The 26,831-nt window shown below is 35.1% G+C and overlaps 1 long non-coding RNA gene across 3 annotated transcripts in view; it reads left to right on the plus strand.

Moving 5' to 3' along the window:
- The first annotated feature begins 4,205 nt into the window (after nucleotides 1-4,205).
- The window catches only part of LOC140529584 (uncharacterized), a 244,176-nt gene continuing 221,550 nt past the window's right edge, over nucleotides 4,206-26,831 (plus strand). Inside the window, exon 1 of one of the 3 annotated variants that reach the window (XR_011975601.1) lies at nucleotides 4,206-4,467. This is a non-coding gene — a long non-coding RNA (uncharacterized lncRNA). The remainder of the gene's footprint in view (nucleotides 4,468-26,831) is intronic. The other 2 variants (XR_011975600.1, XR_011975599.1) reach the window with 2 other exon arrangements.

Raw genomic sequence — 26,831 nt, forward strand, 5'->3', positions numbered from 1 at the left:
TTGTGACTCTACTTGGAGTTTTCTTGGCAAAGATACTAAAGTGATTTACCACTTCCTTCTCTAGCTCATTTTCAGAGGAGATAACTAAGGCAAACAGGGTTAAGTCACTTGCTCAGAGTTACACAAGTAATAAGTGGCTAAAGCCAGATTTCTACCATTGAGGATGAGTTGTCCTGACTCCAGGACCAGCACTTTATCCACTGCATCACCTAGATGCCCCATAAAATGATTTGCAAATGTTAAAAGTGCCATAAAAACCTTAAAAAGTGTTATAAAACATAATCTATTATTATTACTTAATCGATTTTGATAGAGGAAGAATATAATGAAAAGGCAGCATAGTGCAGTGGCAAGAGTTCTATTCTCAAAACTAGGGGAGCCCAGGGTCAAAACCTGGCTGATATTTTCTAGTACTGTGAATAAGAACAAGTTATTTAATAAACCTCTGTCTTTTCATCTTTAAAATGAATATAATAATACTTGTGCTGCTTACAAAATCATCCTGAAAAACAAAGGAAAAAGTATTGTATAGAAGTAATACGTTACTTTTAATGTGGTATCAGAAGTTACCCCTGTGCAACTGATTTGTACCTGTCACTTCTTCCCCTTCTCCCTCTCTGTTCCCATTCTTTGTCCTCTTCTTTCTCTTTCCCTCACCTTTCTCTCTCCATCCCCTCTCTCTTTTTTCTTTCTTTCTCTCACAGACACAAACAGGCACACACAACCACACACATACACACTCCATCACTTGTGATAGGAGGGTGGTTAATGGCAATTGCTTGAAACTTACTCTTGTCAATGTTGGCTCAGAGAACAAAAATATACACAATCAGTTGAATATAGAAATTTATCTTACCAGACAGGAAAGTAGGAGAGGAGAAAACTAAGTAAAGGGGTAGGGACTGATAGAAGAGATGGCAGACTGGGGTTGGCAATGACAGAAGTAGAACATTGCTGAGGAAGGGAAAGGGTGAAAGGAGAGAGGGGAAAAAGAGGAGGAAAAATAGGCTGGAGGGAAATATACAGTAACCATAACTGCGAATGTGAATGGGATGAACTTTCCCATAAAATGGAAGTAGATAGGAGACTGGATCAAAACCAGAATCCTCATTTCTCAAATATATAGAGAGCTGAGTCAAATTTATAAGAATACAAATTGTTCCCTAACTGATAAATGGTCAGAGGATATGAACAGATAGTTTTCAGATGAAGAAATCAAAACTTTCTATAGCTATATGAAGAAGTTCTCTAAATCACTTTTGATTAGAGAAATGCAAATTAAAACAACTCTGAAGTACAATACCTCACACCTATCAGACCAGCTAATATGATAAAACAGGAAAATATTGGATACTGGAGGGGATGTGGGAAAACTGGGACACCAATGCTGTTTGTGGGTCTGTGAACTGATCCAAATATTCTGGAGAGCAATTTGGAACTATGCACAAAGGTCAACAAACTGGGCATACCTTTTGATCCAACTAGTCCACTACTAGGTATATATATCCCTAATAGATCATAAAAAGGGAAACAGAGCTACTTGTGGAAAAATATTTATAGCAGCCCTTTCCATGGTGGCAAAATATTGGAAATTGAGGGGATGTCCATCAACAAGGAAAGGACTGAACAATCTGCGGTATATGAATGCAATGGAATGCTATTGCTCAGTAAGCAATTCTGCACAGAAAGTTTTCAGAAAAAAAAAACTTGGAAAGACCTGTATGAACTGATGCAAAATGAAATGAGCAGAACCAGGAAAACATCGTACACAGTATCAGCAACAACGTGTGATGATAAGCTATGAATAACTCAACTCTTCTCAGCAACACAATGATCTAAGACAAGTACAAATGACTCACAAAGAAAAATGCTATCCATATCCAAATAAAGAACTGATGGAGTCTGAATGTAGATCAAAACATACCTTTTTCACTTTACTCTTTTCTGTGTTTTTTTCCTTTTGATACGTTTCTTCTTTTATAACTATGACTAATATGTGAATGTGTTTATGTGACAGCACATGCATAAAATATATCAAATTGCCTACCATTTTAGGAAAAGGAGAGGGGAGGGAGAGAAGGAGAATAATTGGAACTCAAAATTTTGTAAAAATGAATGCTAAAATTTGTCTTGATATGTAACTGGGGGAAAATAAAATACTAAAAATAAATAAGAATAAAATTTTAAAAAGGATGAAAGTTGTTAACTAATGAATCAAGAGGAAGAAATAAAAACTCTTTATTATAGCTCACTTACATAGAAAGCAGAAAGCTTCCTGTAAATTGAGGACTCTAAATGTAGTTGTTGAGAAACTTGGCATTATGAAGGTACTTATTAAAGTAATGAACAATAACAATGCAAATCTCTAGATCATCTATCTAGTAGAATAAAATGAAATAAAGATTAAGTTCATGCATTTATTTTTTTTCTGTAGAAACCAAAACCATAGGGGGAAAAGACAGAAAACATCATAAGTTATTCAAACACAACAATTATCCTTGTTTAATGTGTCTTTACTCATTACAAAAGATCTATTATTGTACTTGTTACAGCTATTACCAAGCTCCAGATCATTCAGATAACATGATTTCCCTCAATGCTTGCCTTCTTTGTCTGAAAGCTTCAAACATTCAGTTTGTTAACGTATGTCTTGCTCTTTGGAGGAGAATCATTCATAACACTGCTTTCAGCTTCAAATTATGGGTCCAATCTATCTTATAGATTTTTCCATTTCATAGAATTATAAGAATTCAAGAATAAAAGAAGACTTACAGATCATGAAGAATAACACCCTCCTTCTACAATGTAGTGCATGAAAATACCAGAGATTCAGAGAAATCATGACTTACAAAGTTCTCACTAAGAAAACTGAAGATCTCTCTAATAATGAGGAGATGTTGCTCTAGGTTCAAATTCACTGAGTTCAGCCTTGTTGAGTGTTACCTCCAAAGAGAAGGGTTAGGCCTTTTAAAATAATTACGTCTTGATATTTACTTTGCCATTGCAGAATCTCAGGGGAAATTATTTAGAGCTCAGGCATAACTCAGGTTCTTCCCTAAAGGACCTGTTAGGGTCCCTTCTGAAATGCAATCAGGTTACATGGTAGAAGAAGTATAGGAAAACCACTTATTTCCCTCACCACAAAGAAAACTTTAAAACCCAAATAAATCTACAAGTAAGCAATACTAAAAAAAACAGTAAAAAACGTTACAGTTACACGTAACTCCTATGACACTTACCTGGGGGACTGATATTCAAAATGCAAAAAACATACAAACAAACATGCTGTTTGCATGACTATTGGACAGCTAATTCACCTTCATCTTGGTTAGGTAACATATAAGCAACTCCTTCAAGGTCAACTTTTTGTGGCAAGACAATAAATGGCTTTATTTCATTTTTTTTTCACAGTGATCCTCTTCCTCTGGGGAAGAGGGGATGCTACATCCTGAAACCAGCATCCTGAACTTCTCAGTATTCATTGCTTTTCCAGTTTACAAGACAGCTGCTAGAGCTGGAAAAAAAAATCTGAAAATGGCTGCTCATTGAGTTGTGCTGAGAAAAAGGAACACAAAGCAGAAGAGGTGGTCTGACCTTGAGAATCGTTCCTTTTGCTTCCATGGGTTTAGATATTGGGCTGAGGATTAGAGGAAAGGATTAGAACCCTCATGGGAGATTCTATATAAAATTTTGGAATCCTAAGCCACATACAAGAAAGGACTTAGGGGTTTCATATTTGTCTCCATATATGGATAGAGACAAAGATATGGATATGATCTTGTGACTTTGGACAGGTCACTTAAACTCTCAGTATTCTGGGCACCTGCCTAAGACTCAAGATTGCCAACCAATTTTGTAAGAGGGAATATCCTCATTTGGGAACCCCCTAAGGCTTTGAAATGGCAGTTTTAGTCCCTACACATTAAGGAATGTGTACACATTCCTTACACATGGTGCACTGTGCTAGATACAGCATACAGTTGAACTGAAGATGCTCTCTCTTCTCAAACAGCATACTTACTTTTTGCACTAAAGAAAATTCACAGTAGGTATCTTGAACATAAAACATTTTGCAAAGTTTTGATCTTTACATAAATGACATTTGTTAATTGTGAGGGGCGCTCTGGACCTGGGCCCCCTGGGAGGATAGGAGACGCCCAAGAGTCTGGACCTGCTGACGTGGCTTTGCCACAGGGGCACCGCTGACGCAGCATTGCCACCTCAGCACTGGGGCGGCTCTATGCTGGGCTGGGCTCCGCCCTCAGGGAGGAACTGGGGAGGGGCTTACCCGGAATAGGAGGGCGAGTTCTGCGGGATATAAGGCACAACACGGAAGGGGACGGGAGGACTTCTGGCTGACTATCAAGTAATAAAGGTGCTCTTATCCACCTCCGGAGTTCTGCCTGGTAATTTCTCCCCCTGATCCCCAAGGGGGGAGCCAGAGACATCTGAAGACCCCTGGGCAGGGTAAGTTGATGCTGTGATCAGGGTTCCGCCCCTGACAGTTAATATTAGAGACAGGAGAGATTAGTTAAGAGACTGTTGCACCATATCATATATGAGTTACGGGTTTGGATATATAAGATAAGAAAGGGCTATCTAATGACTATTTGGACATAGGCAAAGAAGGGGATGAAAGAATGAAGGAGAACTGCAGAACCCCAAGCTGGAGGATTCTGAGGAGAAAGTTTTTTTTTTTTTTAATAGCCTATGGCTTTCCCCTCAATTTTCCAATGAGAAAGATTTCCTGCTCTCCATGTAGGAGAAATAGAAGGGGAGAGCAACTCCTGTGAGAGGCTCAGGCAGCCCCCACTGACCTCTGTGTTGCTGTGGTACCTGATTCTTATCTTCTGCAATCAAATCTGGGAGCCGCAAAGTACAAGCAAGACAGATTTTACTGAGCTATGGAGGGAAAAACAGACATCCTTAGGTATAGATGAACACTGAAGATGGCAGTGACAAACAGGCACAAATGTGGAACGAGGTTCAATGGGTAGATTTTGATAAATGTCAACCACTGGTGAGATGAGACTGGGGCTACGATCCCAATCCATGTTATCTCCTCCCCCCCTTTTTTTTAACAAATGTATCCCCATGATTTCAAAATCTACAGTCCCTTCCATTGGCTGTTTCCCATGGTGTTCTTTCTGCTTGGACACTCATCAGCTAGAGGTTGTAGCTTAAACTGCTATAACACTTTGAGAAAATGCCTTGATTTGGTCTTGGATCCAGTTTCTGCTTTGGACATTATATTTTTCTAGAATCTTCCTGATTCTTCATTTTCTATTCCCAGCTTGGGATGGGACAGATCAGGAGCAATGCGACCTGGTCACATCCATAAGAAAAAAGTAGAAGTCTGACATTTTTTTTTCATCTTGTAACTTAGATTCATTTATTGTTCAGGAAAGGCACTGAACAAGAAAAAATGAAAGGTCTCTCTCTTCCTAGAGAAAGATAATCCATAACTTTGAGAAACAACACCTCCATATCTTTGTCTTTGAGATAATATGCTAAATACTTACAAGTAATACGATAAGTAACTGCTATTGTAAGTTTTATTAATTTAATCAATATAAAACTTGATTATTAATATAAATATTAATCATAAGCTTATAGTTTTTACTGTTATAAATTTGATTTAAAAACCTGTGCATGAAAAAAAAATTTAAGGAAAAAAACAGAACTCTTCATCAGTTTATCAAGAATAATTTTACTTATATCATTTTCTCTCCTAATTCCTGAAATAAACATTCTGAAACATCCTGAATTTTGGATGATTAAAATATGTCGGGCTCTCATAACTTAGAAATGACTTCATTTTTAAAACATTCCCACAGCATGACATTTCTCTGAAATGGAATAATCACTTGGCCTACTTGTGACAAGTGTTTTAAATGACAGATATTCATCTCCAAAAAGGACATACTGAGATATGCCCTGGTTGTGAAGAGAGGGTACCTACTTAACTCTTGAAGCATCCACTCTGAGTTTTAACTAGAATATATTCTAAAACTCACTCCAACAAATGAAAAGACAAAAATAGTGTGACTATAGGGCAATATGGGCATCTCTCAAGTCACTAAAATATGATACTTTTAAAAATTTGTCTGTTGTTAATATCATTCCATGTTTCACACTATATTTTACTTATCCTAGTACAATGCATAGCATACCATCTCTGCCCACATGCCTAGGCCTTCCCTCATTACTTGGGATGTATGGAGTATTCTGGGAAGCCTAGTACCTGTGGTGTGAGGGTTCGCTAAGCCCTTTATGGGGCTGCCATTCACATTCACTCAAATCTTAGTTTGGCTCCAAGACATTATAGCATATTCAGGGGCCATACCCCAGTCAACTGTCTCAGCAGGCCAGATAAATCACATGGAATGTAATTGACAGCTCTCAAACCTGTCAGTGAGTTAGGAGGACATTTACTCCACGTATGTGAATACTTTCCAGATGAAATGGATAGATGAAAACAATTTATTCCAGTGGCCATGAAGGCAGCTGAAACAGGCACTATGGAGTGCTTAGAGGTTGGTCAGGCACCAGAAACACCAAGATCAACCACTGCGACCTGGACCATCACCAGTCATCTGGACAAATTTTGCGCTGCCACAGGACTTTGATGACTTGGGGAAAGAGAATGAGGCTGACGACTTTGAACAGCTCTGCCTCACTCAAGTCCAATTTACCTGCAAGTCAACACACCACCTGTGATGTCATTGGTCCTTTTTGAAAAATGATAGTTCTAGCTTTTTTCATGTCTCAGGGTCAAGCAGTACCTCCAATATGACACTTTTTCCTGATCCCTTCCACAGGGAAGGAAAATTAATGTGTGTATGTAAAAACTTGTCTATGTATGTGTTGTTTTCCCCAACAAAAGATATTGTCCTTGAAGTTGACAGATGTTTCATCTGATTTTGTTTTATTGCATTTCCAGCTCCTAACAAAGTGCCTGGTATATAACACTTACTTAGTAAATTCTTATTCTGGTTGAATGAATGAAAGAATGAATACATAGAGACTTTTGACAGTGGGATTAGAATGATCTATACTCACTGAATTATAGAACCATGATATTTTAAGATTGGAAGAAACTCCCAAGATGACCACGTCTAACTAAATAGTAGTGAGTTCTTCAGTCTTCTGATACGTTATCATGGGCTTTTTGAAATTTCGGTAAATCTGATTTTACCATTTTCTAACCATATTTCTTGGGCAACTGTCTAGGAAAGCATTAGAAATTTATTTGCAAACTTTGATTTTGTCTAGCTGCATAACTCTATCAATTGATCAACTAACACTTATTTAATGACTACTTTGTGTCAGACACTTTAAAAGCACCTAAGGATGAAAAATTAATAAACAGACAGATAGATGTCTCTAAATTTGCACATCTGTGAAAGCAAGCACCCCAATATATATAAGAGGACTTGTTATCACAGGTTTCTAGATCTGCATTTCTAAAAGAAAAGGCAACTTTTGAGGGGTCAACAATCACTTTAATGTAGCACATAGATATCATTCACTTAGTCCAGGGGAAAAAGTAAGAACTCTGAACTTCAGAGAAAATACAGAGAAACAAAGATCAACCAACAGACAGGGCTTCCAACTGTCTAACCATACATCACTGATCAACAGATAGATAACTGTCTGATCATATATACATAGTTACCAGAGAGAAGCACCAACATCTGGGTTTCAAAGCCAGGGGCCTCCTTAGAGGCTTCCCAGAATCTCATCTGGCCAAAGAAACACTTCCATTGAGTAAGCCCTAATGTGAAACCTTCCCTCAGAGTATTTATGCATTTTTCAGAGCCAGAAGGCATCACAACCTTGAGAACCAGTATCTCATTAACAAAAGGTGTGGGCCTTCCTACAAATCTCCCCTAATCAAACTCCCCTTACTGGCCAGGAACATTAATATGTGGGGAATTTCTTTAATCTCATTAGTGTAACAACATCTCACATTTCTTTTGATCAACTCTGCTTTATTTATAGAATACAGCACCTTTGATGCAGACATTCCAAATGGAGTGGTCCTTTTCTAGTGTTTCTTATGTCATGAAATTTATTACAAAGTAATTAAGAGAGACCCGGAGAGTATCTTTGTATTGCTTCTTCTGGTCTCCATGTAAATTCCTTCCTTTCATGAGTTTTCTGTAAAATAATTAAATGCATCTTTGGCAAGTATGCCCTCATGACAATTATATACAATACTGAAGAACTTCTCCAGGAAACCAAATTTTAACAGAATTTTCTAATATATCATCTATCTGTCTATCTATCTATCTATCTATCTATCTATCTATCTATCTATCTATCTATCTATCTACCTACCTACCTCTATCATATATATATGTATATATATATATATATACAAACACATATATGAATATGTATGTGTGTGTGTTCATTCAATTAAGACACCTATATGCATATATATTTTTTGCATAGGACTAGCATTCCCCCAGATGTAGTTTTTATAAGATCCCCCAGATCTATCTCTACATTATGATATAGCCTCATTGCAAGAGTTTAATGGAGAAACAGCCTTGATATTATGAAAAACATTGTTATTATCCTGGAGAAGCAGTGTAAAATGTTGAGAATCTGGATTCTGTATTGTCCTAAATCAAATTACATAGTCTTCAAATAAAGGTTATAAGCCAGACAGCCAGAAATGTAGACTTTGTGACCATCCTAAGAAATGATACTTTTCTCAGCTTCTTGCCATGAAGGTGCCTTTATATCTAGATATAGAAAACAATATATATATACATATATATATATATGTGTGTGTGTGTGTGTGTGTGTGTGTGTGTGTATGTATTTTATATAATCTCTTTGGCTAAAAGTATGAGGGGTAGGTCTGGGATTTCTAGCTTGTAGTAATAGTTCTCTGTCTCTCTAATCTAGAAATGTATATTCATCTTTTTATTTTGTTTAATGTCTGTTTTCCATCCTAATGAGTTTTGAGTGTCCCACAATGCACTTAATATTAGGATTTGGCAAATAAAATGGTATCATCTCTAGTTAACTCTCTCATTCCTTATCCTTAAACCGCTCTGTTAAAGTTACAGTATTTACTGCAAAAGCAATAAAAAACTTTGAATCTTAGTTTTTAACTTTTTAGTACATAGGGACTTTCTTATTGTTTCAAAATTTGCATACACTGCAGTAACTCAATTATCAAATAGCTCCAAAGTGGAGACCACATTTCCCTGCCTCAAACCTCTGCACAACTCTTTGGGACTCTATTTTCCTGTTTGGTTGCTTTTCTCAGGAATTGATATTGGACTCTCCTTGCTTCCAGTTCCTTCTAATCTGAATGCCTTCACTGTGAAGTAAAAGATTAATCTTTAATGAACTGAATGACTAACCTTTAGCAAATGGCCAACACGTGAAAGCTTAGTAGGATTAGGTGAAGGTGATATCTGAAATGAGGCAGAATTTCTCTTCCAGAAGGGAATGGAGAGTATTAGAACTGAATAAAACTAAAGTCATTTCTTCCAAGCTACAGGTAAAGAAATTTAAAAAATTAAAAAAAAAAAAAAGATTCACCTCTAACCTCCCCGATGTTTAGATCTCCCATATATTTTGTCTACTTGCATAAGAATATATGTTTCTTAGAGGCAGAGACTCTCTTGTCTTCTTATATTTGCATTCCCAGTCCTTTACACACTCTGCTCTCCATCTGCAGGTATTACTTGGTTTCAACCCTACCTCCCTCAGACACCTTCTGATTGGAGGGGTTGAGGGTGGAATACTAAACTTCTCCTAGAACTTTTCTTCACAGAGGAGAGAAATTAAACTTTCAGTTCACTCCACACCCCTTCTATAATTCTATAGTGTTTCCTGATTTCAATTCCATAGAATCAAACCTCCTGGTCACAAACACACACACACACACACAGACACACAGACACAGAGACACACAGACACATACACACACACACACATACCACTCTACCCATACCCTTTTTAGAACTCCTTTTTGCGTGTTATTTTCCCCCAGTTGGTTGTAAACTCCTTAAGGGAAGGGACTGTCTGCCTCTGTCTCTCCCTCTGTCTCTCTCTCTATCTACTCTCTCTAACTCTGTTATAGCTATATATTTCTCTCTCTCTCTCTCTCTCTCTCTCTCTCTCTCTCTCTCTCTCTCTCTCTCTCTCTCTCTCTCTCTCTCCCTCTCTCTCTGTCTCCCCCTTCCTCTCTCCCTCTCCCTCTCTCTCTCTCTCTCTCCCCCCCTATCTATCATCTCTCTTCCCTTATTTATATCTCCACTGCTTAGAATAGTGCCTGGAACACTGTAGGCAATTAATAAACATTTATTGAATTACCACAATTCTTGATACAAAATTAACATACAAATGCCACTTTATCATTCATGCATTCATTCCAATCTGCCTTTTGCAATATGAAATTGATTGACTAATTTCATAATATTTTTCTTAATTATATTAAAAACCCAAGACAAATCAAGAAAGTAGACAGAGGCAGTATTAAAGAGGGTTCATAAATTAAAGATAGCTGGGTATTAAGGTTTTATCCACATGTTTTTATCATATATGTCTATATGATCCTTTTCTTTCCTTTTTTAAAATTACAAATTCAAATTCCCCACTATCAAGGCTAGTGAGTAGTTCTGCCTCAATATTCCCCAAAACTTCTACTTCCATCATTAAAAACTAATATAAAAATGCAACTTTTCATTTATTACATTATATTGATTCACAAGTCAAGATTCCCCCTTTGAAACACCCTTTTCTGTTGAAAAAGTTACATTTGACTTTTTACAGGCCTCTATAAATATTGACTGTGACTACTGAGAAATACATTGGGTTGATCCCTATTGGGTATAAGCCTAGAACAATTACACCTAGAGTCACCTAGAGATCCATTCTAAAGAGTCAAAATAATGCCCTGAATTCTTTAGGAGGATGGACTGAAGGAAGTGAAATAAAGAATGAAATACACACACATACCTATATATGTACACACACACACACATATATGAGCCTATATATATATATATATATATATATATATATATATATATATATATATATATATATATATATACACATATATAGGTGTGTGTGTATACTTGTGATTACTCTTACTTTATTAACTACATGAATGAATTCTTATTACTATTAACCCAGTAGAAAAGACTTTGTGGTCTTGCCACCTTAGTTTAATCTTTCTGCAAATAGTATTTTTTTCAAATTACATGTAAAGACATTTTTTAACATTCATTTAAAATACTGAGTCCCACATTTTTCTCCCTTTCTTCCCTCCAAATTCCCTAAAATATCAAGCAATTTGATATAGATTGTAAATGTAGCTGAAATCCAGAATTATCGGGTCAAGGAGAAAATAGTGCAAGTAGTCAGAAAGAAACAATTCAAATATCAAGGTACCACAGTCAAGACTAGACAGAATTTAGAAGCTTCTACATTAAAGAATCAGTGCTTAGAATATGATATTATAGATGGCAAAGTAGCTTGGATTACAACCAAGAATCAACTACCTAGAAAAACTGAGAACAAACTTTCAAGGAAAAAGACAGATATTAAATGAATTCGGCAACTTTCTTTCCCAATGAAAAGACCAGAGCTACACAGAAAATACAATCTTCAAATACAAGACTCAGGAGAAGCACAAAAAGGTAAAGACAAAAAGAAAAAAAAAGTTATTAAATAAGAATGAACGTTTACATTCCTGCACAGGAAGATGTTACTTGTAACTCTTGAGAGAAGGATATACATAGACAGAGGGTGTTTAAGTTGTTTTTGATGTGAGGATAAAAAAAATTAAGGGGGAAAAAGGATTATACTAAGAGAAGAGAAAAGGAGGAGGCAGAATAGGGTAAATTATATCACATGAAGAGGTACAAATGACCTATTACAGTAGAGGGAATGAAATAAGGGGGTCAACATTATTTGAATCTTACTCTCATCAAATTTGGCTCAAATCGGGAAAAACATACATATTCAGTTGGGTATAGAAATTTATCTTTCCCTCTAGGGCAGTAGGAGAGAAAAGAAGAAAGAAAAGGGAAAGGGTGGTTGGTTGACATAAAGGAGGGCAGAAGTAGGAGGGGAAAGAAAAGGGAGGGAGTGATAGAAGGGAGGAGAGACTGAGGAGGTAGTGTTCAGAAGCAAAACACTTGTGAGAAAGGAGAGATTGAAAGAATGGAGAAAAGTATAAATGGAGGGCTGGAACAGGATGGAGTGAAATACACACTTAGTAATTATAACTATGTATGTGAATGGGATGAATTCTCCCATAAAATGGAAGCAGGTAGGATAGTGGACTAAAAACCAGAATCTTATAATATGCAAAAATAGATCTAACTGAAAGTATTAAGGAAGAAAACTACATCTTGTTAAAAGGCATCATAGACAAGGAAGTAATATAATACTAAACATATATACATCAAGTAGAATAGCATCCAAGTACTTATAGGTAAAGTTAAGTGAGTTACAGGAAGAAATAGAGAGTAAAACTGGCGGGGGGGGGGGTTAATCTCAACCTATCCCTCTCAGCACTAGATAAATATAACACCAAAAGAAATGGCAAGTAAAGGAGGTTAAAAGAATTTTAGAAAAGTGAAATATGATGGACCTCTGTAGAAAACTGAATGGGGATAGAAAGGAATATACCTTTTCCTCAGTGTTACATGGCACCTACCCCAAAATTCATCATATATAAGGTCGTAAAAACCTCACAATCCAATGCAGAAAGTCAGAAGTATTAAATACATTCTTTTCAGATCATGATGCACTAAAAATTACATTAAGTAGTAAAGGATCATGGACAGTTAGACTAAAAATTAATTGAAAACTAAATAATCTAATTCTAAAGAATGAGTCAATCAACAAATTATAGAAAGAATCAATAATTTCATGGAAGAGAATAACAACAAATAGGCATTGAAGATCTGTCATGTCAAAAATGAGCTGAAATTTTCCTTAACATCTCCATTGGACCCAACTAAGAATAATGGATGATAATATCTAAGAAAAAGATTTTAAATAAATGCAAATATTCACTTTATTATGATGAGAGCTATTAAGGCATGAAATTGATTACCTATATGTCTCTCAGCATAGATATAAACATATTTATAATACACATACATGTTATAAATATGTATGTATATGCACATGTATACATATGTATGCATGAATATATACATACACCCATCAGGGATTATGTAGCATGTACATAAGAGTTTAGGATTGATGACAGCTATAGAGCAGAAGAGTCCAGATGAAGGGCATTGGCACATAGGGACAGCTATAACAAATTTTATTGTTACTTTCAAGGGAAGGAGAAGTAAGCAGCTATCAGGGACAGTCCCAGTCAGCAGTATCCATACCAATAGTGAACACAGCATTTGGGATGGCTTCAATATGTAGATATTCCTCAGGTAAGGGGAAATTAAGTGAAGGGAAACTTGTCTATAGAGGATGCAATTACAATTTTAGAAGAAGACTTAGGGATCTCAAAATTGAATCTGATGAAGCAGCAAAATGATAAAAGTCAGAGCAGAAGCCTCAAGCATTAAAATTTTCTATTATAGACAAGCATCAGACATCCTTGTAGCCAACATTAACATTACTTTTGAGCACAATTGTTATTGACTAAAGAAAATATGGAGTAAAATACGGAGTAAAAATTCATGTAAACAGTAAATAGTCTCTTCACATAATCTGAGGAATGAAGGAAGGAAGGAAGGAAGAAAAGAAAGAGAGAAGGAAGGAAGGAAAGAAGGAAGGAGGGAGAGGGAAGGAAGGAAGAGAAAAGAAAGAAATGAAGGTAGGAAGAAAAGAAGGAAAGAAGAAAGGAAGGAGTGAGTGAGGGAGGGAAGGAAGGAGAAAGGATAGAAGGATGGAAGGAAGAGAAATGAAAGAAAGGAAGGAAGGAAGAAAAGAAAGAAGGAAGGAAGAAAAGAAGGAAAGAATGAAGAAAAGAAGGAAAGAAGGAAGGAAAGAAGGAAGGAAGGGAAAAGAAAGAAAAGAGGGGAGGAAGAAAAGAAGAAAAGAAGGAAGAAAAGAAGAAAAGAAGGAAGGAAAGAAGGAAGGAAGGGAAAAGAAAGAAAGGAGGGGAGGAAGAAAAGAAGGAAGGAGAGAAGAAAAGAAGGAAAGAAGGAAGGAAGGAGTGAGGGAGGGAGGGAAGGAGGAGGGATGGAAGGATGGAAGGAAGAGAAATGAAAGAAAGGAAGGAAGGAAGGAAAGAAAGAAGGAAGGAAGAAAAGAAGCAAAGGAGGAAGGAAGGAAGGAGGGAAGGAAGGAAGGAAGGAAAGAGGGAGGGAGGGAGGGAAAGAAAGAAGGAAGGAAGAAAAGAAGGAGAGTAGGAAAGAAGGAAGAGAAAACAAGGAAAGGAAGGAAGGCTGGAAGAAGTAACAATATATCTCCATGGTTTGCCTTTTGCCTTATTTCTCTTCCCCAATATATTGCAGACTTATTCTTTTACTTTCATAGTATATTTTTTATTCTTACTCTGTTTTCTACTTCCTTGTCTTCCTGAAATATAACCCATCAAACTTGCAGGAAAATCTTTTGGTAATGAAACATTGTTGTCCTGAAGCCAAACTAGGCTCCATTTGTGGGAAAGACAATTAGTAAATTGAAATGCTTTGAATCTGTAGAAGCACCATAGGGGCTCACAGACGGATAAACATTATGTAATTGTTATATGGATAGAAAAATGATACAGGGACATTGCAAAACATCTGTCTATCAGTCTTCTCCTGGGGACAGGGATGGACCATTTTATGCATTCCATTGTTGGTATAACATTTTTCCTCTCACTGTATGACAAAAATAATCTATGTCAATGTCACAGCTGCCACAACATTTTAACATTCTTTGGAGGTGAAATTCTCAGATTACCGACAATTAAAACAGTAAGTAAAGGAATAATTTCTGCTCTAAGAACATGAAAAAAGAGAGTGCCAGAATGTTAATTACCTACAGCTCTTAATAGGTGGCACTTTCAAGAATCATTAGGCAAACTGCTTCGTTGCATGAGCTTCCTTATGCTTATCAAGGAAAAAACATTCATAATCATTTTCAATTTTTATTTGGAAACTATTTCATACAAGCTCTACTACGTTTGTGGAGGTGGAGATAGATGCTCAAGGCATTCAAGACTGAGTGCTCTGTCCATGAATCATTTGGACTTTTACTAGCAAGGGATTGAGTATTCACAGGACGGCTGATGTTATGATACCCCATAAACAGCACCTTTAAGCACAGTCACACGCTGCTTGAGTGTATTTGGTTGAAAGGAGTTTGGAAAACAGATTGGCTATTACTAAAATGGAATATCCAAGGCAAGAAAGCAGTGGAGTCTTTCCCCTTGCCTGATATATAGACATCAAAAATTATTTAAAGACCATGTGCTGCCTTCACAGTATTTAATCAAATACCAAGTAGTAATTTAAAGTATGAAAATAAGTTTAAAATACTTTTTAAAATCATTTTCTCTTTAATTTGGAAATAAGCTTTCAATGAAATGAATAATTATAAGGAAAGTGATGATTATCCCTGCCAGAGGACGCTTTCACTTATTTTGCATGTATTCAATTATGAGGTGTACATCAAATCAATCAACAAGTGTGTTTTAATGTGTTACTATATGCCCAGTACTATGCTAGGTGTATTAGGGATAAAAAGTGATACATCTTTATTCCTACCATTAGAGAACTTGAAATATAGCTTCAAAAAGATATAATGGGAAAATCATTAGCCTGGAAATCAGAGGATCTGCTTTTGAATTTTTGTTCTGATACTTATTGACAATTTTTTTTTTCTCAGACAAGCTCCTTAATCTCTCTGGGCCACAGAGTCTTCATCAGTAAAATAAGTGCCAAGACTAGAAGATCATTATGGTTCCCTTGAGCTATTCAGCTTCTAGATTCAAAATAATTAGAGAATAATAGAAGGAAATGCCTGTTATACATGCAAATGTACATGCTAAAGTATACTATGATCCAATGTAATGAAACTATTACCCTTGAGTTTCCAAGTGTTATGTTGTCTCTTCATCACACGTAACGGGTAATATAGTGATATTCATGGTACTATTTTTAGAACCACAGTTCGGTTAAGTAACTCAGATATCATCACAAATAGTATTTCACTGGTCTTCACCTCTGGATGGGTTCATCCTTCAGTGTATGGTTTATATACTCATCTTACTTTGGCTTTTGTGGTTGGTTTTGTGGTCTAAACCAACAAAATTGGTTTAAAAAACTGAGAGAAGAGTAATTAGATGATGCAGTAGATAGAATACTAAGTCTGCAATCAGGAGGTCTTCAGTTCAAATCCTGCCTCAGACATTTATTCATTATGGGAACCTGGGCAAATTACATGAACTCTGTCTGATTCAATTTTCTCATCTGTAAAATGTGAATAACAATAGCCGCTGTCTTCCAGGGTTGTTGTCAGAACAAAATAGAATAAAACGTTTAAGCGCTATATAAACCATAAAGCATTATGCAAATCTTATTGTTATTTTTAGCTATTACTTTTGCGATGAGAGACTTTTGACTTATTTGAGTAACTCTCCTCAGGTTGAAGAGTTTTAGTTAATTATCAAATAATGGTTACTTCCCCTTTTCCTACTGATATTGTCTTGACTGATCAGATAACAGAATTGCATTGCCAAAAGTAGTAATTACTTTCCATCATGGGTATCAGGACACAGTTTACTATAATTCAAGAAGAGACGGTCCCCAAATCTATCTTTTTTCCAGCTTCCAAAGACCCAAATGAATTTAGGAACTTGTATTCACATTGAACGTACTCCAAAGAGTAAAACATCACATTTTCATAGTTTCTTTTCACATATGTTCATCAAAAATATGTACATGTTGATAGAATGATAGGGAACTTCTTGTTTTTATCTATGAATATCTTTCTCCTAATACAGTACCTGAAACATAGTAGGCATTCAGTAAATGTTTAAGTGGCTTATTAAAGGATTAATAAGAGGTTTTTTGTGGTAGGTTTTTAATGTTTTTTATATTTCCTTAGACACCTTCCTTAGACATAGCAACTATATAAAATCCAAACACTTTCTTCCATGGTAAATATAATGTTAGCCATTTGAATTAATCTAGTATCTCTTAAGTCATTTATTATTCTCTATATTGCAGTTAGGAATAATTTATTTTTTCACTGGAAGCAGGATCCTTTCAGTATCATATCACTCATGACTATTTCAGTCTTCAATTTATTAGTAGACAATGTTTATCATTCCTCATATCCCACTGCGTATAGTCTTTGGGGACAATACTTTGGTCATGATCAAGTGATCCACATCTACTGCTGTAACTTTTTTATCTGTCGAAAAAGGGGTGGGGGGTAGATTGGATTCCTTGACCTCTAAGGTCTCTTCCAGTGTTAAATGTATAATCCTTCAATTTTTCCACATAATTGCACACAGCCACATAATTGCATGTGCCACTTTTTCATGTCTTAAAATCTCTCACTTATGTGTTATGACCCCTGAATGTCCATATGAAAACATAGTAGCTTGCTATGAAGGGTAATTGAAAAGAGCAGGGAAGGGATAATTGGTTACTCCCACCAGGATTTTGACCACACAGCAACAGTGGCATCCAGAATATCAAGTGAACAGGACCAAGGCTTAGTTGCCCCTGTAACTGATGGAGAGAGAATTACTTATATTATCCCTCCATCAGCTACCTATCCTGGTGTTGTTGAACTAAGCAGAAGAAGATGATTAGACTGTGCTGGCTGGGTTTACTACAAGTTTATGTTACATAAATTCACTGAGACCCTTACTAAAGCAAAGCAGTCATTTTATATCTCCCTGATCAATTCTCTATCCCACTCACCACCATGGTCCTTCTAAATCTTTTCATCCCTCTTAAAATGTACTACATATCCCTCCCCTGTATACTCTCAGCTGAAAATATTGACTCATCTTTCACTGAGGAAAAAATTAGGCCATTGAAGAAAGCTCTGTTGCCCCCTCTTCCTCATGCCACATCAGCTAAGATACCTTCTGTCACTATTTAACCTTTATTCCATGCTCTGATGAAGAAGTAATCATTCCCTTTGACAACAAAAATCCCTTAAAGTCCGAATAATTCCATTCTATTTTCTTCATCACATTCCCTTCCCTCTCATGCCTTCTTTCAGTAAAAATATCTCTCCCTGTTTGCTGACTGCTTCCCTGCTAAATACAAACATGTCCATTTAGTCTCCATCCTCAAAAAACCCCAAAACTATCACTTGATGTTTCCATTTCTACTTGCTATATTTCTATATTTTCCCTCCCCTTTGAAGCCAAACTCCTTGAGAATGCCTTCTGCTTAAAGCCTCCATTCCCTTTCCTCTCACTTTCTTCTTAACACATTAAAAAGTTAAGGACATCTTTCCAAACTCATGACTCAAGTGAAACTACTCTTTCCAAAGTTATGAATAATCTGTTAATTACCAAATCTTATAATCATTTCCCAATTCTCTTCCTCCTTAACACTTCTGAAGCTTTTAACACTGTCAATTATGCTTTTCATGACACCATCTTTGGGTTTTAGTGACACTGCTTTGTAATGGATCTCATTCTACCTGTCTTTCCATCCTGTTTGCTTTTCTGGATCTTCAGCCATCAAAACCTACTACAAGGGTTCCCTAATTGTCTTTTCTTGGTCTCTTTCTTTTTTCCCTCTATACTATTTCACTTGGTGATATCGTCAGAGTTCATGGTTTCAACTATGAACTCCATGCAAGTGATTCTCAGATTTGTATTGTCCAGCTCCAACTTCTCTCCTAATTTCTAAAATCTCATCTCCAACTGCCTATTAGAAATCTGAAATTGAATGCCCCATAGATATCTTAGATTTAAAATATCCAAACTCACCCCCTCCCTGCCAAAAAAAAAAATCCTCTCCCCACTTCTCAATTACTATGAGGGGTACCATTATTCTTGTCAACATCTAGACTTACAACCTAGGTATTATTCTTAACTTCTCACTCTGACATGACATATCAAATAAGGGATCAAGTCCTCTGTGACATCTCTCAGACAGGTAGCTTTCTTCCTCTGAGACTGCAACCACCTTATTTTAGACCCTCATCATCTCATGCCTAAATTGCTGCAATAGCCTGCTAGTGGATCTTCCTATTCTAAGTCTTTTCCCATTCCAAACCATCTTCCACTTAACTATAAAACTGACCTTCCTGAAATGCAGGTCTGACCATATTAAACCCCCTGCCCCATTTAATAAAGTGTAGTGGCTATCAAGACAAAACAAAATATGCTAATTAGGTTTTTAAAACTTTCACAGCCTGGCCCCCTTCCAAGTTTTTCAGTCTTCCTAAACCTAACTCTCCTTCGTGTTCCCTATGAATCAATAACATTGGTAGCCTTGATGTTCCTTTTACATGATGCTCCATCCTTGATTCCATGCATTTTTACTGGATGACTCCCAGTCCTAGAATCCTCTTCCCTTTCATCTCTACCTTCTAGCATTTCTGTATTCCTTCAGTTCTCAAATACCAAAGTCCCACCTCTGCAAGAAGTCTTTCTAAATTCCCCAGCTATAGTGTCTTCCCTCTGACGCTACCTAAAATATATCCTGAATTTATCTTATTTGTACGTAGTTGTTTCCATGTTGACTCCCCCATTAAACTTGACATCTTTGAGAGTACATATTTTTCATTATCTTTCTTAGTGTCCCTTGGCCCACAGTATTCTTTAAATAAATATTAATTGACTGATAGAGCCTAGCCCTGGCAAAAAGTCTTAACCCAATATGTGAAGCTAGAAACATGAGTAAATATTAAAAAACCCTCCTATTACAATATAGAAATAGTTAAGGGTTAAGAGAATCCTAAGAGATAAACCCAGAAGAGGATAACTCCACAAAAAATACAAATAGATCAGATAGTAGCCTGTCTGAAAAATAAAGACAGAGCAAGAAAAACTAAATGCAACAATGTAACAACAAATATTACAACAATGAAAAAAATGACAAAAATAAGGAAAAATGTGGTCTCTATTACATACAACAATTCACTTAGAACCTGGGTCAAAGAAGATAATTGAAAAGCCATCAAAAGGTCTTGAGAAGATGACCAAATTAAAAAAGAAATAATTATACATTTCACAAAATATTAAAATAAACAATTAGGATCAGAGGGATATAAAGAACCTACCAGTTACTTCCCAAAATTAACTTCAAATTGAAAATATTCAAAATGGCTTCACCAAAATCCATAGCTTCTCTTTCAGAAACTGAATATTACAAGCAGCAGAAATGGCAATTCAATCACCAAGAAACCATAGTCAGGATCACACAAAATTATTTTGCAACTACTCTAAACCAAAGGAAATCTTTGAACATAATATAGCAAAAGATAAATGAAAAAATTTGAAAACAAGAATAAAGTATCTAGCAAATTTATGGGGATTTTAATACATTCATGATGAAAACATGAGAGCTAGATGGGATTTTTTTCCAAATAAAAAGGACAGGAGACACTCGGAAAGCAAAGAACTGGAAACAAAATGGGTACTATGTTAAAAAAGTTTTCTCATATTGCGTGTATAGCCCTTTAAGTTTTGTAATTAGGTAGCTAAGATGATGCTTTAGTAACAAAAGCAGATGTCTTGGCAGGAAAAGAAAGTTTCAGGGGTTTGATAGTGCTGTACTTTTTGAATTGGAGGCATCAGTGACCTATCACTATGAAAAACCAAGAAGTTATAAATGACATCTTGAAGCTTGTTTTTCTTCAGCATCTTAATTTCCTCATATGAACAGATAAGGTGACAGTGCAACCCCCCTATTGTTTCACCTAGTTACTCTCCAGATTTCTGTCAGTTCACACTCAAACAGCATATTGGGACTTATTTTCATAGCTAACTTGCTTTGCTATGTTTTTAATCCATCTCAGTTATTAACAAACATTTGTCACTGGTCAATCCACACCTAAGGATCCTTTCCTTGACCCCTTTGAAGCAAGGTATATCAATAGTACTCCTCAATAGCATTATTTTTAAATGTTTTTTATTGTGATTTCACACTTCTACTGCATAAGTAAATGAATACCATGTAAGATACAACAAGCAAAACTGAGAAATTCAAGTAAAGGTAACAGCAAAAACTTAAAGGAATACTTTATGATGCTCATTTGCCAGGAGTTTTATTTTTTAACTTTCAAATTGTTGTAAAGGTTCTATTTTAGGTATATATGAAAGAGTAAACGTATATTCTGTTCAATAACCACCATAAACCTACAGTGGAGTCTAAGCACCAAGGAAGGAAACTTACTAATTATAAGAATTAACCCACGAATAAATAACAGAGGCTAAGAAAGTGGGTGGCCATATTTCATCTCTTGACTAGTCTGTTACCTAGGAAACAAAAGACCAAATGATTGCAGAAATGACCCTATACCTGTGGATTTAAATTGATGAAATTATATAGGACTGCAGTCTATGAAGAATGAGGAAAGCAAGTGTCAGAATGGATGTTTATTAGCAAAATAGAAGAGTTTAAAAGGTTTATCTTAATACCAAATTTTTAAAAATTATTCATTATTCATGTCTGCAGGCTTTATTATCCTGGTCCCTACCCTAACAAAGCACTAGAACATAACATCACTAACTACCTACCCTAGTGATTATTCATCTTTCATTTAAACATTCTTATATTAGAAGCTAATCACTAACTTAACTCTAGCTCCCATCAGTAGGGCTCCATCGGATTCCAGCAGACATCCAGATGGTATCAGTAGGACATCATTTTGACTAGGAGCAAGGAGTTTATTAATTGTCCTGTGTCTACTGGACATCCACAAAGGTAATCCTGTTTAAGAAACCTCAGAGTTCATGCACGGTGTTTGACAAACACATCTCTCTCGTAAATTTTACATCCTATAAGGACCTGGCAATACATTGCCTATGATAAGGAAAACAACCTTCTGCGAAAATATTAAGTAGTCAGTAAAAAGATAAAAATATTTTGCTTCCTCTTGAGAAAATAACCATGGAACCCTGATAGAAATATTTGTTACAATTTAAAGTACACATCTTTCCAAAGAAAAGCATTTGTCTCTGAGCTCTCAAACAGAATGTTACAACCAAATGGCATCAAGAATTTTTATGGGTATTTTTTTTTCTTAAAGATTCAATTGTTATTTTTCAATATAATGAATATGTTTATGAGTTAGAAATGATAATAAGGCTACACCTCACAATAATTGTACTGAAGCAGCAAAAAAAACATCTGTTTACACAGAGTGATATATACTTTTGGTAAATGTTGATGCGTTATCTGGTGACAGTTTAGGGAGGAAATGAAAAAATAGCTAGTGACAGCTTATAAAAGCTAACTTGTTAAAAGTTCCTCATAAGAATACTAGAGTGATATACTTTCAGAATTCTAAGATAAAAAAAGTATAAAAGACTTAATGAATACCTTCATTTATTCAATAAAATAATAGTATATGCCTATAATATGCGAATTGCATTCGTAATACATTCTGGAAGATACAAAATCATATAAAATAGAATCCCTACATTGAAGAACTTTGTGATAGATGCCAAATTCTCAATGATGAAGTGATGAACGTAAATGAGAATGCATGAACTCAAAGCAAAGATCTTCTGATTTCTTCAGATGAGGAAAACATTTTTTAAAAAATCTTGCATTTCCTTGGATTTTTCCCAGAACTTTTTACTTCTCCTGTAAGGGGAAACTATGTGGTTAAGTGGATAGAATGTTAGACTTAAAGTCGGAAAAAGTTGAGTTTGAATCCTTTCTCAGAAACTTAATAACTATTTGACCTCGAATAAATCACTTAACCTCTCTCAACCTTAGTTTGATCATCTGCAGAACAGGGATAATAGCAACACTGCCATCATAGAGGTGCTGTGAGGATCAATTAAATTGGCACAAATCACTTTAAAGTACTCTACAAATATTTGTTATTATTATCATTTTTCTATGAAGTCTGTGATCTATTTTGCATTGCTGTATAATTATGTAAATATTTTATTTAACTTCCAAGATGGAAAATTATTTGAAAACAGACACTGCCGTTTTTTTGTCTTTTATAACTTAGCTCACTGATAATCTAGTCAAAATTGGAGTAAGTTCTTCAACAGGGCTTACTTGGCTAATGGTAAATAATGTAATCCTCACCCTCCTATAATCAGACAGTTCCTTGCATTCTGTAAATCTTGTCCTTGACTGTTACAGAAGAGCAAGGACCAGATATCTCATCTTCTTCCAATCCTGTGTGTACCTCCTCTATTCATTTCTCTGCAATCATTGATTTTTTTTAAAGCATTACTTTTACTACCAGCAAAGGAGTAAAAAACCTACTGACCTATTACAGAAATGCTGCTGATTTTGTATGGTTTTATGTAGTCTGAAACTTTGCTGAAGCAGTTGTCTCAATTGGTATGTTTAAAGATTCCCTGGGAAATTCTAAGTAAACAATCATGCCATTAGCAAATACAGATAAGTTTTCGCCTTTCACTATATTTATGACTATAATGTCTTTCTCTTGTCTTATTGCTATGGCTAGCATTCCTAAGTTTCTGTCAAATAATAATGGGAAGAGTGGGAATTCTTGCTTTATTATCACATCTGTTTGGAAAGTTTCTAACATATTCCCATTACATGTGAAGCTTGCATTTGGTTTTAATCAAATATGTTGTATGTTATTTATAAAGGTCTCTCTATGCCTCTACTTTGCAGGGTTGCTTGTTTGATTGTTTACATAAATGTGTGCTGTGGTTTTTCAAAGGTTACTTCTGCACCTGTTGAAATATTCATATTTCAGAATCCTTTTCCAAGTGATTAATTAAGAATATCACTTTCCTTAAATTGAGTCATCCTTCCATTGTTGGCTTAAATCCAAGTTGGTCATAAAAAAGGATCTCTTTAGTTTTACAGGATTTTTTCTAAAACTTTTGAATCAGTATTCATTAACGAGACTGGATTATAATTTTCCTTTGCTTTATTCTTTCCTTGTTTAGGCATCACAACTATATTTGTCTCAAATTTTGAGAACAATTTATAAAAGAATGGTATTTGATGTTTGATAGAGTTCTCTTGTAAATCCATTAGGCACAGAAGGATTTTATTTCTTTTTGGTAGTTCATTTACAGATAATTTTACTTACTTTTTTGAGACAAGAATATTAAAGATCTCCATTTGATCTGTTATTTTATATCTTCAAAGTATTGCACAATTTCTGGTCTCATTTTTAACCATATAAATGCATATATAGGGTTCTGATAATTATTTTGGTTTTTTCTGGTTGCATTGTTACTTCACTTGAAGCATTTGCTATTTTGTTGATTTGATTTTCATCCATCCTATTTTTAACAGATTAACTAAAGATTTTTAAAACTTTATTGTGTTTTCAAAGAATTAAATCTTAATTTTAACATTTTTGCAGATTGAATCTCTCCTCTAAATTTCAATATTGCCTTTTTTGCTTAGTTTTTTTGGCTCCCTTAATGTATATTCATTTCATAAATCTGTTCCTTTTTTATTTTCGTAATGTAATATTTTAAGGACATAATTTTTAACTTAACCCTAAAGCTTCTGGCTTGTTACTCTATCATTATAATTTCTATTTACATAGCTATTATTTGTTTCTATGATTTATTCTATGGCTCAGTCACCATTTATGACTTCATTATTAGGTTTCCATTTTGGTCCATCATTTGCTTTTGTTACCTGAATTGACTGCTTTTATTGTTATGATCTGAAAAGTACGTGTTACTATTTTGCTTTTCTGGTAGATATTTGAAACATATATATACATATATATATATATATATATACATACACATATATATGCATATATATATATTTACATACACACCCATATATGTACACATATACATATACGTATACACTTACAATCTAATGCAAAGTTAGTTGTATGTGATGCTGGGAGATACATACATTCTTTAGCAATCCCATTTACAAGATGTCATGAGGATCATTAAAAAAATATCATTCTATTTCTTCCAACAATTTGTTTAATTTAACATTTGGGGGGCTTATTTTTTTATTTTGTCTTCCAAACCTTAAAAAGGAACCTAAAAATGTTGTTGTCTATGTCTTTGTGGAATTCAGTTAAATGTTCTTTTATGAATTTAGATACTAAGGTATTTGGGGCTTACAGATTTAATATTGATATTGTTTTCTTTATTGTTCCCTGTCAATATAATGTACTTTCCTTGATTTTTTTATGCAGTGATGTTTTGTTCATATTTTTCTTGATAGCATGATTACAACTTTATTTTTTAAAAAAATATTCTCTTATCGAATAATAAATTTTATCTAAGCTCTTCATTTGCATTCTGTGTATATTTTGCCTTTTAAGAGTAATTCTTATAAGAAACAGACTGTCAGGATTTGTTTTCTTATTCATTCTGTCATTCTCATTTTATTGGATTGTTTAATCCATTCCCAGTTTAAGCTACGAAAATGAGGTTTATATTTTCTTCTGTTTATCTCTAATATTTCCAATTTAGATTCTTAAAAATTCTTCTTCCTCCATAAATGTGTTGTTATGCTTATCAAGTTATTTTTAATTTTCTTCAGGCTAACTCAATTGCCAAAATTCTATTCCTCCCACCTTCATGCTCCCCTACCTTATTTTTATTTGTTACCAATTTTCTTAGTTTGTAGTTTCCCTTAACTTGTGGCTTTCTTTCTTCTTTTTCATTGTTATATGATGCTGTCCCCCTTTCTCTTCCCTTTATTCCTAGTGCTAATTTATTATTGGTTATTTTTTTAAAAGCCTTCTTTAGTATCTTTATATTCCTCATAGAATTAGCACTACTAATACATTAGGTTTGTGATCCATCTTCTGTAAATTGTTCGTTATTGCATTTTGGATATTGCCTTCTCACGTATATTTTTTTTGGAGGGAAGTGCAGTCTGTAACGTCTTACTCTTAAAAGTATCCCTTCCTGAGGAACATAATGAATATGAGCCCATGGTCAAAATTATCCAGGATTCTAAAACATTGGGCCTAATTCTATCCCTCGCCCTTTTCACCTTCAGATTACTTCTGACTTGTCAGACTGTATCTTCTCTGGGTCCATGATGTCATTCATCCAGAGCTCTGATTTCCTTTCTCCTGTAGTGGAATCTTGTGAATGGAAGCCCAACACTCTTAGGAAGTTGTCTCCTTGTACACCAGATCCCTGGAGATTATCTTCATTAAAAAGTTCTCTTCTCCCATTATAGGCTATATCTCTCCTCCCTTAGGGGTGTTCTTCAAAGACACCATTTCCCACATGTGAGTTATCTCTAGTTTTATCTCCTCAAGTTTCAGTGCCTCCCTTTGCCTCCTCATCCATTTTCCTTTAGTCTCTCTTCTTGCTGAGAGATTACAAGAATTACTTGTCTTTTGTTATTTATCATGTGTTTGATTAAGGTTTATGACATATTCTCCTTTTTCTCCTTCTCTGTTGTCTACCACTTAGCAATTTTATCACACAAAATACATTGATTCACCTGTAGAGAGCTTTACAGATTTCAATCCATGGTGGATTCACCATCATTTCTCCTGTTTATTTAAATTCCACTTTCATATTTGTCTCCTTGCATACATTTTTTGGGGGGAGGGGAATCTTTCTAATAGTCTCTCTGCTACTGTTATTTTTAACTTCATAGGTATCTTATTCTGTTTTTGTTTTAAGGCGCTTGGGTGATTTATTGCATTACTTTTGCTTTGGTCAAAATCTTAAAAATTAATTTTATTATATATTTATTTTTTAGTATTCTTATTTATTCTAAAAA

This window comes from Notamacropus eugenii, chromosome 2 (assembly GCF_028372415.1).
Source record: "Notamacropus eugenii isolate mMacEug1 chromosome 2, mMacEug1.pri_v2, whole genome shotgun sequence".
Classification (NCBI taxonomy): domain Eukaryota; kingdom Metazoa; phylum Chordata; class Mammalia; order Diprotodontia; family Macropodidae; genus Notamacropus; species Notamacropus eugenii.